General features: G+C 45.6%; 2 long non-coding RNA genes across 2 annotated transcripts; one reads left to right on the top strand and one right to left on the bottom strand.

Moving 5' to 3' along the window:
- Window positions 1–276: 276 nt before the first annotated feature.
- Window positions 277–5,182, bottom strand: LOC141076174 (uncharacterized). Its single transcript, XR_012227430.1, has 2 exons — window positions 4,284–5,182; window positions 277–3,563 (listed from the first exon to the last, which is right to left on the bottom strand). It is a non-coding gene; the product is annotated as an uncharacterized lncRNA (long non-coding RNA).
- A 1,210-nt stretch (window positions 5,183–6,392) lies between these two features.
- LOC141076176 (uncharacterized) lies at window positions 6,393–12,615 on the top strand. The gene is made up of 3 exons (XR_012227431.1): window positions 6,393–6,668; window positions 9,521–9,644; window positions 10,883–12,615. It is a non-coding gene; the product is annotated as an uncharacterized lncRNA (long non-coding RNA).
- The last annotated feature ends 432 nt before the right edge of the window (window positions 12,616–13,047 follow it).

Here is a 13,047-nt window from a genome sequence, read left to right as displayed (position 1 = left end):
TGGTGCAGGAGCTGTTTTGTTCCAAAAGGATCCTGTAACATCTAAAATGAATCCCTGTGCTTTCTTTTCCCGAAAGTTCTCTCCATCTGAACGTAACTATGATGTGGGGAATCGGGAACTGTTGGCCATGAAATGGGCATTTGAGGAGTGGAGACATTGGTTGGAGGGAGCTAAACATCAAGTTGTGGTCCTCACTGACCACAAGAATTTGATTTACCTAGAGTCGGCTAAACGCTTGAACCCTAGAAAGGCTGGATGGGCCTTGTTTTGTACACGTTTTGTTTTTGTGGTCTCTTTTCTTCCTGGAACTAAGAATGTCAAGGCAGACGCCCTCTCTAGGAGCTTCTTTGCTGATTCTCCTGTGGTGATGCGATACCTATGTGATATGTATGGTGTGTGCATGAAGAAGATAGGTGTCCAGATTCCAGATTAGGTGATCACGAGTCTTATTGTTCACTTTTTGCATTTAATTCAGCACAAGTAGAGAAGAGCTGAACTTGACCGATACATGACCTGTTAGGAACACGGTGGTTTCAGTGAAAAACAACCACAATGCGCCTGTGTAACACGAGCTGGCCACGAGCTCAAAGATTAACCACGCAGGCGCCAAGCATGAACGTGTTATATAAGCATTACTTGCAGAAAGTACTGCGCATGGTTGAACTGATATCTGATTATAAACAATATAAAACAAAGGGGACTTTCACTGGTGGGGAGGGACGTTTCCAGAAGGCTTTATGGACGCATAACTTCTGTGATGTTGTGTTAACTGGATGTTGCCTCTTTACCCGTCGAGTCCCCCGAGGGAGGAGTGATGCTACAATATCCGGTAAAAAACGAATTGATGCTTACTTTTCTCTATTTTATAGATGATGATAATGATCAATGTAATGTTAGACTAGTGCTGCTATAATTCATGTGCCTATAACACACATATCAAAGTGTTACCTAAGTCATTAATTACTTAAATGTTTTCTCATTACTAATAAAATGTAAATTGTTTTACCGAAATAAAGACCTAGTAGTCTTTTTGCCTAATTAGTATATTAGTGAGCGCTATGTAAGTAAGGGGCTTGCCCCTCTCGAAGTAAAAATTCGGTAAGACATAAATTGGCGTAGTCGGCAGGATCTTTTTCAATATGTTTAAGAAACGAAAGGAAAAGCAGGAGGATGTTGTGAATGTGCCCGGTTGGACTGAGGCACCGTATAATGCAGGGGTCCTCAAACTATGGCCCGCGGGCCACATGCGGCCCGCCAAGGACTTTTATCCAGCCCCCCGCCAGGCCGACATTGAACTTATGAACTGCACTGCAGTTCAATGCCGGCGGGCCCTGTAATCGCGGGCGGGACGAGGCGCCGAGGAAAGGCGTTACGCAGCCCTCCGTACGCAGCAGAGCACAGTGCACACAGACGGCCTGATTATCATCACGCCGCCTGCGCGGCCTGATGACGTCACGCCGCCTGTGTGCCTGTGCAGGAAGAAGACTGAGATGAGCGGGCGCCTCTTCAGAGCAGCGGGGGACATAGGTGAGTACTTTTTTTTTTTTTTTTTTTAACGCCGGGTCCTATTGGGGTCATTTACCTGTCTAATGGGGACATGTGCTGCCTAATGGGGACCTGTGCTGCCTATTGGGGACATTTACCTGCCTAATGGGGACCTGTGCTGCCTAATGGGGACATTTACCTGCCTATTGGGGACCTGTGCTGCCTAATGGGGACATTTACCTGCCAATTGGGGACCTGTGCTGCCTATTGGGGACCTGTGCTGCCTAATGGGGACATTTATCTGCCTAATGGGGACATTTACCTGCCTATTGGGGACCTGTGCTGCCTAATGGGGACATTTACCTGCCTATTGGGGACCTGTGCTGCCTAATGGGGACATTTACCTGCCTATTGGGGACCTGTGCTGCCTAATGGGGACTTGTGCTGCCTAATGGGGACATTTACCTGCCTAATGGGGACCTGTGCTGCCTAATGGGGACTGTGCTGCCTATTGGGGACCTGTTCTGCCTAATGGGGACATTTACCTGCCAATTGGGGACCTGTGCTGCCTATTGGGGACCTGTGCTGCCTAATGGGGACCTGTGCTGCCTAATGGGGACATTTACCTGCCTAATGGGGACCTGTGCTGCCTAATGGGGACATTTACCTGCCTATTGGGGACCTGTGCTGCCTAATGGGGACATTTACCTGCCTATTGGGGACTTGTGCTGCCTAATGTGGACATTTACCTGCCTATTGGGGACATTTACCTGCCTAATTGGGGACCTGTGCTGCCTAATGGGGACCTGTGCTGCCTAATGGGGACATTTACCTGCCTATTGGGGACCTGTGCTGCCTAATGGGGACCTGTGCTGCCTAATGGGGACATTTACCTGCCTAATGGGGACCTGTGCTGCCTAATGGGGACTGTGCTGCCTATTGGGGACATTTACCTGCCTATTGGGGACCTGTGCTGCCTAAGGGGGACCTGTGCTGCCTATTGGAGACATTTACCTGCCTATTGGGGACATTTACCTGCCTAATGGGGACATCTACCTGCCTATTGGGGACATTTACCTGCCTAATGGGGACATCTACCTGCCTATTGGGGACATTTACCTGCCTATTGGGGACATTTACCTGCCTATTGGGGACATTTACCTGCCTAATGGGGACATCTACCTGCCTATTGGCGACTTGTGCTGCCTAATGGGGACATTTACCTGACTATTGTGGACATTTACCTGCCTATTGGGGACATTTACCTGCCTATTGGGGACCTGTGCTGCCTAATGGGGACATTTATCTGCCTAATGGGGACATTTACCTGCCTAATGGGGACCTGTGCTGCCTAATGGGGACATTTACCTGCCTATTGGGGACCTGTGCTGCCTAATGGGGACATTTACCTGCCTAATGGGGACATGTGCTGCCTAATGTGGACATTTAGCTGCCAATTGGGGACCTGTGCTGCCTATTGGGGACCTGTGCTGCCTAATGGGGACATTTATCTGCCTAATGGGGATATTTACCTGCCTATTGGGGACCTGTGCTGCCTAATGGGGACATTTACCTGCCTATTGGGGACCTGTGCTGCCTAATGGGGACCTGTGCTGCCTAATGGGGACATTTACCTGCCTATTGGGGACCTGTGCTGCCTAATGGGGACTTGTGCTGCCTAATGGGGACATTTACCTGCCTAATGGGGACCTGTGCTGCCTAATGGGGACTGTGCTGCCTATTGGAGACCTGTTCTGCCTAATGGGGACATTTACCTGCCAATTGGGGACCTGTGCTGCCTAATGGGGACCTGTGCTGCCTAATGGGGACATTTACCTGCCTAATGGGGACCTGTGCTGCCTAATGGGGACATTTACCTGCCTATTGGGGACCTGTGCTGCCTAATGGGGACATTTACCTGCCTATTGGGGACTTGTGCTGCCTAATGGGGACATTTACCTGCCTAATTGGGGACATTTACCTGCCTAATTGGGGACCTGTGCTGCCTAATGGGGACCTGTGCTGCCTAATGGGGACATTTACCTGCCTATTGGGGACCTGTGCTGCCTAATGGGGACCTGTGCTGCCTAATGGGGACATTTACCTGCCTAATGGGGACTTGTGCTGCCTAATGGGGACATTTACCTGCCTAATTGGGGACATTTACCTGCCTAATTGGGGACCTGTGCTGCCTAATGGGGACCTGTGCTGCCTAATGGGGACATTTACCTGCCTAATGGGGACCTGTGCTGCCTAATGGGGACTGTGCTGCCTATTGGGGACATTTACCTGCCTATTGGGGACCTGTGCTGCCTAAGGGGGACCTGTGCTGCCTATTGGAGACATTTACCTGCCTAATGGGGACATCTACCTGCCTAATGGGGACATCTACCTGCCTAATGGGGACATCTACCTGCCTATTGGGGACATTTACCTGCCTATTGGGGACATTTACCTGCCTATTGGGGACATTTACCTGCCTAATGGGGACATCTACCTGCCTATTGGCGACTTGTGCTGCCTAATGGGGACATTTACCTGACTATTGGGGACATTTACCTGCCTATTGGGGACCTGTGCTGCCTATTGGGGACATTTACCTGCCTTTTGGGGACATTTACCTGCCTATTGGGGACCTGTGCTGCCTATTGGGGACATTTATCTGCCTAATGGGGACATCTACCTGCCTATTGGAGACTTGTGCTGCCTAATGGGGACCTGTGCTGCCTAATGGGGACATTTACCTGCCTAATGGGGACCTGTGCTGCCTAATGGGGACTGTTCTGCCTATTGGGGACCTGTGCTGCCTAATGGGGACTGTGCTGCCAATTGGGGACATTTACCTGCCTATTGAGGACCTGTGCTGCCTAATGGGGACATTTACCTGCCTATTGGGGACCTGTGCTGCCTAATGGGGACCTGTGCTGCCTATTGGAGACATTTACCTGCCTATTGGGGACATTTACCTGCCTATTGGGGACTTGTGCTGCCTAATGGGGACATTTACCTGCCTAATTGGGGACCTGTGCTGCCTAATGGGGACCTGTGCTGCATATTGGGGACATTTACCTGCCTAATGGGGACCTGTGCTGCCTAATGGGGACCTGTGCTGCCTAATGGGGACATTTACCTGCCTATTGGGGACCTGTGCTGCCTATTGGGGACATTTACCTGCCTATTGGGGACCTGTGCTGCCTATTGGGGACATTTACCTGCCTATTGGGGACCTTTGCTGCCTATTGGGGACATTTACCTGCCTATTGGGGACCTGTGCTGCATATTGGGGACATTTACCTGCCTATTGGGGACCTGTGCTGCCTAATGGGGACCTGTGCTGCCTAATGGGGACATTTACCTGCCTATTGGGGACCTGTGCTGCCTATTGGGGACCTTTGCTGCCTATTGGGGACATTTACCTGCCTATTGGGGACCTGTGCTGCCTATTGGGGACATTTACCTGCCTATTGGGGACCTATGCTGCCTATTGGGGACATTTACCTGTCTATTGGGGACCTGTGCTGCCTATTGGGGACATTTACCTGCCTTTTAGGGACCAATGTTGCCTATTGGGGATTCTTGCACCACACCAGTCTGAGCCTGAGGTAAAAGTGGAGTTCCACCAATATGGGCACTGGTGAGGCTGCATTGATGTGCACTGATCAGGCTGCGCTGATGGGCACTGATCAGGCTGCGCTGATGGGCACTGATCAGGCTGCATTGATGGGCACTGATCAGGCTGCATTGATGGGCACTGATCAGGCTGCGCTGATGGGCACTGATCAGGCTGCGCTGATGGGCACTGATCAGGCTGCGCTGATGGGCACTGATCAGGCTGCATTGATGGGCACTGATCAGGCTGCATTGATGGGCACTGATCAGGCTGCATTGATGGGCACTGATCAGGCTGCATTGATGGGCACTGATCAGGCTGCATTGATGGGCACTGATGTCCAGTTTTGGGCACCACATTTTAAAAAAGACATCAACAAACTGGAGCAAGTTCAGAAAAGAGCGACCAGAATGGTGACCGGTCTGCAAACCCTGTCTTATGAGGAAAGGTTGCAGGATTTGGGAATGTTTAGTTTGCAAAAGAGAAGACTGAGAGGAGACTTAATAGCTGTCTACAAATATCTAAAGGGCTGTCACATTGTAGGAGGATCAACTTTATTCTCATTTGCACAAGGAAAGACTAGAAGCAATGGGATGAAACTGAATGGGAAGAGACACAGATTAGATATTAGAAAAAACGTTTTGACAGTTAGAGTGATCAATGAGTGGAACAGGCTGCCACGAGAAGTGGTGAGTTCTCCTTCAATGGAAGTCTTCAAACAGAGGCTGGACAGACATCTGACTGGGATGATTTAGCGAATCCTGCTTTGAGCAGGGGGTTGGACCAGATGGCCCAGGAGGTCCCTTCCAACTCTACGATTCTATGATTCTATGATTCTATGATTCTATGATCAGGCTGCGCTGATGGGCACTGATCAGGCTGCGCTGATGGGCACTGATCAGGCTGCGCTGATGGGCACTGATCAGGCTGCATTGATGGACACTGATCAGGCTGCATTGATGGGCACTGATCAGGCTGCATTGATGGGCACTGATCAGGCTGCATTGATGGGCACTGATCAGGCTGCATTGATGGGCACTGATCAGGCTGCATTGATGGGCACTGATCAGGCTGCATTGATGGGCACTGATCAGGCTGCATTGATGGACACTGATCAGGCTGCATTGATGGACACTGATCAGGCTGCATTGATGGGCACTGATCAGGCTGCATTGATGGGCACTAATCAGGCTGCATTGATGGGCACTGATCAGGCTGCATTGATGGGCACTGATCAGGCTGCATTGATGGGCACTGATCAGGCTGCATTGATGGGCACTGATCAGGCTGCATTGATGGGCACTGATCAGGCTGCATTGATGGACACTGATCAGGCTGCATTGATGGACACTGATCAGGCTGCATTGATGGGCACTGATCAGGCTGCATTGATGGGCAGTGCAGTCTGTATGTCTCTGTGTGGGCAGTTTTATTGCTGGTATATTGTTTTGGTAGCGCTGTATATATGTTGGTATTTTACTAATAGCAATTTTGAATCCCTAGGAAGCAATGATATCAAGAAAGAGAAAAATTTGACTCGAAGTGTAGGATATTCGAAGAACCCAAAAAATCGGTAAGTTTGATGATTTAACTTCATTTTTAATATTGTATTTGTTCCTATTTTTGTTTTATTACCTCTAAATAAGATATGTGCAGTGTGCACAGGAATTTATTCATAATTTTTTTTAAACTATATTCCGGCCCTCCAATGGTCCGAGGGACCGTGATCTGGCCCCCTGTTTAAAAAGTTTGAGGACCCCTGGTATAATGTATTGGCACATGAGTTGAGCAGTTCTGGACTGGTGGAACAGTGGTCTAGTAAGCTTAAAGGTAGTGAACCCACTGATGTTGTTAAAGTACTCAGGGGTGATGTAGAGTCTTTAGGACGGCGTATGTGGATTTGTTTTCCCTGCAAAGGCAGGTGATGCAGTTAACCCATGATGTTGTTGGTTTACTCATGGGGATCCCTGCAAAGGCAGGTGATGCAGATAACCCCTCGATGTTGTTTAGTTACTCGAGGTTTTCCCTGCAAAGGCAGGTGATGCAGTTAACCCATGATGTTGTTAATGTACTCATGGGTGTCCCCGCCAAGGTGGGTGATGTTGTGTCGCTTGGGCGACGAACTTGGATTCTGCTCAGTGCATATCGCGCGATGCATGAGCGGAATCAACAAATGCAGAGGAAGTGCTCTCAATTGGAACAAAAAGTTGCAGAGCTAGGAGGGCAGAAAGTGGTGCTGGATTGCAATACCCGTCTGCTCAAAGATAAGTTGGAACATTACCAGAGTGTAGCAGAGAAAGCTGCTTTCATAGTTGCTCAAAATAAATATCGCAAGAGAAGAGGAAAAATTAATAAGGAAAAAAAGTATTTCCACAGAATTCAAAGGTCCAAAAATTAAAATTGCCGGACTAGGAGGACAGGTAATCACCGGAGTACAAACACAAGTTGCTTTGAAAATAGGAAACTTACCGATAAGAAATGTCCGTGTTTTAGTAGTACCCATTCCAGAATATATATTGGGAATTGATGTTTTAAAAGGAATGACTTTAAATTTATCGGCTGGAAAATTCTCCTTTGGAGTAAAAAGGGCAGAAATACAAATGAGACCTGTAACGGTAGGAAAAGTAAAAATGCCCCCTGTACATATCCCTCCTGCTACCAAAATGGTGGCAATGAAACAGTATCGAATACCAGGGGGGCACAGAGAGATTACTGAAACAATTAAAGATCTGGTGGACGCAGGAGTCATGCGTACCACTACTACTGCATGGAATAATCCAGTCTGGCCAGTTAAAAAGAGTGATGGCTCCTGGCGTATGACAGTGGATTACAGGGAACTGAACAAATGTACCCCCCCATTAACAGCTGCAGTGCCAGATACTATCACTATAACAGAAAATATACAGAGTCATAATGGAACTTGGTATGCAGTGATTGGTTTGGCTAATGCCTTCTTTACAATTCCAATAGAGGAAAAGGCGCAGGATCAATTTGCTTTTACCTGGTTAGGTCGACAGTATACCATGACCAGATTGCCTCAAGGATGGCTTCATAGCCCTACTATTTGTCACCGGACGGTGGCAGAACATCTAGATCAGTTCTCCTTGCCCTCAGATATGCAAATTTCTCATTATATTGCTGATATAATGATACAAGGAAATGAGGAGCAGGCAGTGAAATCACAATTGGAAAAACTTTTGGTGCATATGAGGAGCAAAGGATGGGAAATAAATGAAGCAAAGGTCCAAGGACCGGCTCAAGTTGTAAAATTTCTTGGAATCCAATGGAATAAAGGACATAGGGAAATTTTACCAAAAGTAAAACAGAAGATTATTAATTTCCCTACTCCCAAGTCTAAGCAAGAGACTCAATCTTATATTGGGCTATTTGGATTTTGGAGACAGCATATACCTCATTTAGGACAGATGCTGTCCCCCTTTGTATAAAGTTACGAGGAAGAAATATGAATTCCATTGGGGGGAAGAATAACAAACTGCTTTTGAGATGGTGAAAGAGGCCATACAACAAGCTGTAGAGTTATGGCCAATGACAGCGGGGAGTGTAGAATTGCATGTATCAGTACAAAATATGTATGCAAATTGGTCATTATGGCAAAAACAAGGGGGAAAAAGAGTCCCCTTAGGATTTTGGAATCGAAAACTCCCTGATGCTGGAGAAAAGTATACTCCATTAGAACAACAATTGCTAGCTTGTTATTGGGCATTGGTAGAAACAGAACAGCTAACTTTAGGACATGAAGTCTTATTAAGACCAGCAATACCTATAATGCAATGGGTATTGTCTAACCCTAAAACCAATAGGGTAGGACATGCACAGGAACAAAGTATCATAAAATGGAAATGGTACATTTCTGAAAGGGCAAAGAAAGGAGAAGGTGGGATCGCCTCCCTCCATGAGAAAATAGCCGAAATAGGGGAAGAAATCAAATCCCCTGGGAAACCATCTGTCCGGGAAGAGTCCCCTGTAAAATGGGGAAAATCTTATGAAGATTTAACAGAACAGCAACAGCAACATGCTTGGTTCACTGATGGTCAGCTCGATATGTCAATGGAAAGCGACACTGGAAGAGTGTGGCTTATAACCCGAAACTAGAAAAACATTTGGTTATGGAAGGTCACGGTAAAAGTAGCCAATATGCAGAATTATATGCCATCTTTCTGGCATTGAGTTTTGAACAAGGGAAGGAGTGTCACCTTTTCACAGACTCGTGGTCTGTGGCTAATGGTCTTGCAACTTGGATGATGGGATGGAAGAAATATGGTTGGTTAATACATGGTAAGGAAGTGTGGGGAAAAGAGGTGTGGGAATTTATAGAAGAAATGGTTCGAATCACACTTACTACTGTTTTTCATGTTGATGCACATATGCCTGCTGACTCACTTGATCGTCTGTTTAATTCTGAAGCAGATAAAGCCGCTGCTATTGGGCAAACTTCTGAGGTTGATCAAGAAAAAGAAAAATGGCTGCAAGGTACAGCTGTTTGGGCGCACAACAAGAGTGGACACCTTGGAGAAAAAGCCACTTACAGGTGGGCCCAAGAAAGAGGTGTTCCACTAACTATGGACATTATAAAACAAGTCATTGCACAGTGTCCAGTATGTCAACATTCACAAAGAAGGGAAGTTCCACACACAGTAATGGGACACATAGCTCGAGGACAATTACCAGCTCAAATTTGGCAGATGGATTTCATTGGTCCACTCACTGAGAGTAGGGGATGTAAATATGTCTGCACAGCGGTAGACACCTACTCAGGACTCATGATAGGATTCCCTTGCAAAGCAGCCACACAATGGAGCACATTACATACATTAGAGATTATCACACAATACTATGGTGTTCCACTGCAGATACAGACTGACAATGGGTCACACTTCACTGGTCAACAGATAAAGGATTATGCTAATGAGCATAATGTCCAATGGGTATATCATATGCCCTACTATCCCCAAGCTGCAGGGTTGGTGGAAAGGATGAATGGACTCTTGAAGTCTACTCTGAAAAAGATACACAATGCGGAAGGAGGATATGGCCAGTGGAGAGACAATCTAAGTGAGGCTTTACAAATTATCAACAATAGGCCAATTACTGATTCCATGACACCATTGATGAGAATGCTGACACCCAACCTTACCATTCACGAAACTCATATTGTACATACAATTACTTGGTGGAAGATGAATCAAGAGGCTAAAATACCTGAAAAAGCAACTCCCCTATCTGCGGGATTGGATCTCAGTGCAATAGAAGTGACTATTGTGCCGCCAGGTAAGATCGTTCCTATACTAACAGGATTAGGATGTCAAATGCCTAAAGGACATTATGGTCAGTTGGCAACTCGGTCTAGTTTTGCTTTAAGAAGGGCCATAGTGGTGGGAGGAGTAATTGATGCTGATTATCAAGGAGAAATCAAAGTTATTATGTCCAATTTAGGACAAGAGCCGCTAGTTATCTCTAAAGGACAGAAGATGGCTCAAATGTTGGTAATACCTATTAGTTTAGATCAAGCCATCGAAGGACAAGCTCCACTAGAACTCTCCTTACGGGGGGATAAAGCATTTGGGTCATCAGATGTGACCAATGTAGGAGCTAGAATTTGGGTACAGAGTCCTCAAGGACCGCCATCGGCGGCTGAAGTCATTGCTGTGGGCAAGGATCGTACTTTGCTAATCATGAGACCAGGAGTGGAGAAATGGGAATATGTTCCCCAGGAAAAAATGTTATTTGCGTGAATAAAATCATGCTTTGTTTTTTTTTCCCTAACAGATATTTCTGGGAATATGCGGAATTATTGGAATCCTTGGAAGCGAGTGTTTGGTGAAAGTTGAAGGATGAACACCGGGTACTCAAATCCAAAGTCAAAACACCAGTCGGATAAGGTGGTTGTGGAAGAAAAGCACAAAAGAACGAAAACAAGATGACTTTATTTGCCCAGAAGGACAGAACTGTAACATAGCTAATGTAACAGTGGAAGGATATGTATGGATAGGCCCCCGTGGGGCCACCTCATTTCAAGTAGCATATATGTTACACAATATGCACGGAACTGCGAATATTACCGCTAAGGTGAACTTAACATGTTGTAACGCCGGTGGGGGTTTTGAGTCTTTGTCTCCAACTCAACAAATACGGATCTATAAGAACTGCACCCCCACCATTGGAAGTGGAACAGAATTAGTATTCAGTATTAATGTCCTACAGACTTTACTTTGTCATAATGCTACTAGTATAACGAATAGAAGTACTTGGGCACAAAGTATAACATTTGTTAATATGAATTCGTCAAAAACGGATCCGGGACATATGAAGAGGATCCCCTCGTCCTGTGTAAAGACTGGAACTCAATCACAAAAGACTGTAGTAACAGCTATAGTGATATTTCCGTCTAACGTTCTCTTCCCTATAAGACAAAAAAGGGCATGGTATGATACGTTGCTGGAGGGAGTGGGAACTGTTTCTGGGACTTTGAATTCTTTTGATATTGAAACTCTAGCAAATCGCATGAGTAAAGCAGGTGCAGGAATACAAGAGGTTTTAACTTTACAAGGTAAATGGATGCCTACAATATGGCACCCACTGACACACGCTTGGCAAGCAGATACATTTTTACTAGATATGCAGAATATTTCAAATTCTTTTGTATTCAAGGAAGGATCAAATATTAGTGCGATTCTTAATTGGACTATGTGTACAATGCAGGCTATTTATCAGATGCAGCAGAAGGCAACAATGCAGACTCGTCTTATGACAGGAAATGGATGGGTATGGAGGACTATGTTTAATAACACAATCCCTGGAGTTTCATGGCTTAAAATTGAAGCTCCCAAAATGGTTTGCAATGACACAGTATGTCAAGGGATAATGAATATATATAATGTAACCAACCAGCAAGTAATGTGTAGATATGTAGTTTTACCACTATTATTGGGACCCCCAGGGGATCAATGGTTGTGGATGCCTAAAATGAATGGTTTATACATTGATGACAATAATCGCACGCATGATTTAAGCTTATGTGAAGACACATTAGAAGGTAAAATTTGTAGGTTGCATTCTGCTGTATATGAACCAAGAGACTGTGAATATTTGTGAGTTCACCATTCTACCAGTATCCTACAAGATGTTGGTGGAGATAGGTTCACAAGAAATTTGTGTAATAACTGATGTCCCTATTATTCCTGGGATGAAAGTTCTCTTAAAGAAGAAGTTACAGGTCTGTGAGAGCCAGAAATCTTGATTGCTTGTTTCTGACCAAATACTTATTTTCCACCATAATATGCAAATAAAATGAAAAAAAAAACAGACAATGTGATTTTCTGGATTTTTTTTTCTCAGTTTGTCTCCCATAGTTGAGGTCTACCTATGATGTAATTTACAGACGCCTCTCATCTTTTTAAGTGGTGGAACTTGCACTATTGCTGACTGACTAAATACTTTTTTGCCCCACTGTAAATGTTTTCTCATTACTAATAAAATATAAATTGTTTTACCGAAATAAAGACCTAGTAGTCTATTTGCCTAATTAGTATATTAGTGAGCGCTATGTAAGTAAGGGGCTTGCCCCTCTCGAAGTAAAAATTCGGTAAGACAGGTGACCAAGCCTGCTACCATCTTAGGTGAAGGGGTAGTTCTTTCTGCCATCTCGCCCGATTTGAGACGTGCTCTGCAAGAGTTCCAGGAGGACAAACCTGAGCGTTGTCCCAGTGGAAAGTTGTATGTTCCTGACCAGTGGAAGAAGAGAGTAATGTCTGAACTTCATTGCTCTGCTTTGGCTCGTCATCCAGGTATTTTTGGTACTAGAGATCTGGTGGGTCGCTCTTTTTGGTGCCCACCTTTGTGATGTACAATGCCCGAAGATATGTTTTCTGTTGCAATGTGCTAACAAATCCTCCATCCTAGGACATTGTAAACTGTCAGTAATAGGAATTCCT

The sequence above is a fragment of the Dendrobates tinctorius genome, unplaced genomic scaffold, assembly GCF_039654945.1.
Source record: "Dendrobates tinctorius isolate UK_male_01 unplaced genomic scaffold, ASM3965494v1 ptg000393l, whole genome shotgun sequence".
NCBI lineage: Eukaryota > Metazoa > Chordata > Amphibia > Anura > Dendrobatidae > Dendrobates > Dendrobates tinctorius.
The sequence above is the reverse complement of the archived record's forward strand: the minus strand, read 5'-3'. Positions and strand labels throughout refer to the sequence as shown.